At 45.6% G+C, this 4,111-nt stretch overlaps 1 non-coding gene across 1 annotated transcript; it reads left to right on the top strand.

The window, feature by feature from the left end:
* The first annotated feature begins 3,374 nt into the window (after window positions 1-3,374).
* TRNAK-CUU (transfer RNA lysine (anticodon CUU)) lies at window positions 3,375-3,447 on the top strand. Its single transcript has one exon. It is a non-coding gene; the product is annotated as a tRNA-Lys (tRNA).
* The last annotated feature ends 664 nt before the right edge of the window (window positions 3,448-4,111 follow it).

Here is a 4,111-nt window from a genome sequence, read left to right as displayed (position 1 = left end):
GAATCTTGATCAAAGTGGGGTTTCTAAGCAACAGAACTAAGGTCCATAACGATCTCTCTTAGTTTCTTAGGACAAAACACTACAAACTAACAAATCGGTCAAAGTTTCTATGGTTAACTAATTTTAGACAATACTTATTTCTTATGATTGTATATGACACATTTTGTATGTTCCTAAGTTTCTATGACTACATTGCAAGCTTCAAACCCCTATGTTCTACAATCTTTACCTTTTAATCAAACCCAGCTTATATATATATAAAATAAAATTTTAACTTTTATCAAAATATTTGTAACACCGCCAGGGGTATTTTATCCTTTTCTCCATACCAGCTAGGTCCATAGATGTGTCTAGCCCACGTACAATTGAGAGGACAAGCAAATGAATTCTGGTTATATTTACCGGGACATTCATTGTTATCCCTTTAGGGGTGTTTAATGCACCATGAGGCATTTAATGGCTTTGTGTATTGTAGGGAATGGTCATCGGTGTTCCATTGAGTACCATACGCAGTCACCCCCCATGGAATTTCGGGGCATGGTGTGGTACCATTCCAGCTCCACCCCGTGGTCTCATGGGTTGGTTGGAGGATATAGTTACATCTGGTGTTCCATACCGAACTAGCATTTACTGCACCTGGTGACCAACTATAGACAACATAAGTATAACCTCCTCCCCCATCCTCTCTGAACCTCCAGCTATAATTGTTACATTGCTCCCATGTGAGCTCAAGGGCTCACGATATATTGATGTCCTGCACAAAAATTGGTAAAGGGTCTTCAGCTGATTTGGGGGTAGGCAGGAAAACCATTACAGAGGTCAGGTTCATCATTCAGGCAAATCCCACCATCATTTTTGCCACAATATTATCATCCAGATCTTCACCATCCACGCTGGCTACCATCATCACTACCAGTAGAAACACCAGAACAGCTCATTTCTTCATCGTCCTGTAAGAAAGCACAAACTAGGCCTCGGTCTTAAAACCGAGTCACAGGGTTAGTCCAGGATTATCCACCCGGGCACTGATGCGGTGAGTCTTTCCGCTCTCATCTAGGGCTTCCCAGGCACATAAGCCTCTGGGTTTTGCTAGGGTCATAGGAACAATGCCAATGGAAGCCAGTTTCACCATGACAGGTTGGCCCACATATATCCCCAGTGGGAACTGGCATCTCTGACCCTCTGGTATAGAGTCATCGCCTGTTAATGGTCCTGTAGGACAAAATGCTTGAATTTGACTTCCATAATTCCCCCATTGGTTATTAATAGTAAAAACTGCCTGTGGTAATCGCATGTCCCAGTTATGGCGTGAGACATCAGCATGTCTTTTGATCAAGCCATTGGTTCGCTCAACTATACCATTAGCTTGGGGGTAATATGGTGTGTGAAACACCCATTTGATGCCTTCCCCTCGCGCCCAGCCTTGTACCACGGTGGCTGTGAAATGCGACCCATTATCACTTTGAATACATTCAGAAATAGGCAGAATACTAAACCATTCTCACAGAGCCTGGACTGTCTGGTCTCCGGTGGCTGTACCAATGGCCATTGCCATAGACAATCCTGATACTACCTCCACTCCTACCAAAATATATTTCCTCCTATGGGATGGTTTCAGAGGGCCAATGTAATCAACCTGCCATGTACTCCAAAGAGCCTTACCTTGTCTGATGTGCTGGGCCAGGCCTTGATTCGGGTGATTAGCCTTAAGCCTTATTCGGCATTGCGGGCAAGCTGTGAGGATTGCTTCACAGGTTTTCATAGACACTGGCCAACCCTGAGATCGGCATTCATAATAAAGATCTGCTTTCCCCGAGTGGCCTTGCTTGATATGCAACCATTCAGCTAGTCAGTCCCAATCTTCCTTCTCACTGGTGACCATCCTGATTTGGGTCAGGTGGTCTACCTGCTGATTCCATTTCACAGCTGGGGTTCCATCCCAAGCATGGCCCTTCACCCATCCCACCTTTAAAGGTCAGAATCTCCCTATTGCCAGTCCTCTGTCCTCCACACTTTCACACGACCTACCTCCCACTGATTAAATTCCCACTGACATATCCACTCTGTAGCACCCTTAAAGGTCGCATAAGAGTCAGTATAGATGATGGTAGCACCATTCTCTATGGCCAGTAATAAAGCCCGTAATTCTCCTACTTGTGCACTACCTTCACCCTCTTCCTCGACTGTCTTCCCAGTACCAATCTCCAACGCCACTGCTTTACATTGCCATTTTGATCCCACTCGACAGGCAGATGCGTCAGTGAGCCACACTCCCTGCATATCTGAGCCTGCCACAAATTCGGGTGCCTCCTCAATCGGAGAAGGTTTATACGGTTGACCCAACAATGTTGGATCGGGGTTTACAGGTTGCTGTAGTTTAGAAACATTAACTGGACCCTCTTTTAGTGGGAGCAGCTGACTTATCCCTTCTAGGTATGCATACCATTTCCTTACTGTGGCCTTTTGGGCTACTCCCTCCGGAGGAGGTGACCCATTGAGGATTGAATTTAAGAGGGGGAAAGGACCCTGTGCTATAACATCTTGTGAAGTACGCAGCTTTTCAGCCTCCTTAACTGCTCTAGTGAGGGAAAGGACCCCCTTCTCCCAATCTGAATATCATTGTTCAGTCTCCTTAAATGAAGTGGAAGAGAATAATAAAGGCCTGGCTGGTCCTTGTGGCCCCTTTTGAAACACATCACAGTACAAAGCATGTGCAGCAAATCCCCATTCCACCCTTAATGGATCTCACAGGTGCAACAGGCCTAGTCTCTGATAAGCCTTAAGCTCATCTTTCAGAGTGTTAAGGGCTTCTGTATGTTGCAAAGTCCAATCCCATTTCCTATTCTTTCGGAGCAAGTCATAGAGAGGGCGGGCAATCACTGAAAACCCTGGTATATGTTTTCTCCAGTAGCCCAAAGTACCTAACAGCTGTTGTAATTTGGTTTTATTGCCTGGAGTCTGTCCCTTTTCAATAGCTGATAGAGTGTCATCAGGTACTGCAACTGCTCCAGCTATCCACCATGCCCCCAGGAATTTGACTTCTTGTCCAGGACCTTGGCATTTAGAAGATGGAATGTCTAGCCCATTCTTGACTAACAGATTCCAGATGGCCTCAGCCACTTGACCTACCTGTTCCTTGTTATCCCCACCAACTAGGATATCATCTATATATTGATATATGTGAACACCTGATGGTATTTCCACAGCATCAAGGAGCTTGGCTAAAGCATTGTGAGCAATAGTGGGGGAATGCCTATATCCCTGGGGAAGTCGATTAAAAGTGTATTGTGTCCCCTCCCAAGTGAAGGCAAACTGGGGTTTGTCCTCTTCCCTTAGGGGAACCATAAAAAACATATCCTTAACATCTAAAGCTAGCCCGGCTAGCTCAGTTGGTAGAGCATGAGACTCTTAACCTCAGGGTCATGGGTTCGAGCCCCATGTTGGGCGCCAAAATGACTGTCGTGGTTTAACCCCAGCCAGCAACTAAGCACCATGCAGCCGCTCACTCACTCCCCCCCCATCCAGTGGGATGGGGGACAAAATCAGGAAAAGAAGTAAAACTCCTGGGTTGAGATAAGAATGGTTTAATAGAACAGAAAAGAAGAGACTAATAATGATAACACTAATAAAATGACAACAGTAGTAATAAAAGGATTGAAATGTACAAATGATGCGCAGGGCAATTGCTCACCACCCGCCGACCGACACCCAGCCAGTCCCCGAGCGGCGATTCCCTGCCCCCCAGTTCCTAAACTAGATGGGACGTCACATGGTATGGAATACACTGTTGGCCAGTTTGGGTCAGGTGCCCTGGCTGGGCATGAGAAGCTGAAAAATCCTTGACTATAGTCTAAACACTACTGAGCAACAACTGAAAACATCAGTGTTATCAACATTCTTCACATACTGAACTCAAAACATGGCACTGTACCAGCTACTAGGAAGACAGTTAACTCTATCCCAGCTGAAACCAGGACACATGGGTGGGCCACAGCCTGTATTGCTGTTACTATTGAGGTTATACTTGGAACAGCAGCAGTTAATGGTGGGGTATTACTGTTCAATCTTCTATAATCAATTGTTAGTTGCCACCTCCCATCTGGTTTACAGA

The sequence above is a fragment of the Haliaeetus albicilla genome, chromosome W (assembly GCF_947461875.1).
Source record: "Haliaeetus albicilla chromosome W, bHalAlb1.1, whole genome shotgun sequence".
Classification (NCBI taxonomy): Eukaryota; Metazoa; Chordata; class Aves; order Accipitriformes; family Accipitridae; genus Haliaeetus; species Haliaeetus albicilla.
The sequence above is the reverse complement of the archived record's forward strand: the minus strand, read 5'-3'. Positions and strand labels throughout refer to the sequence as shown.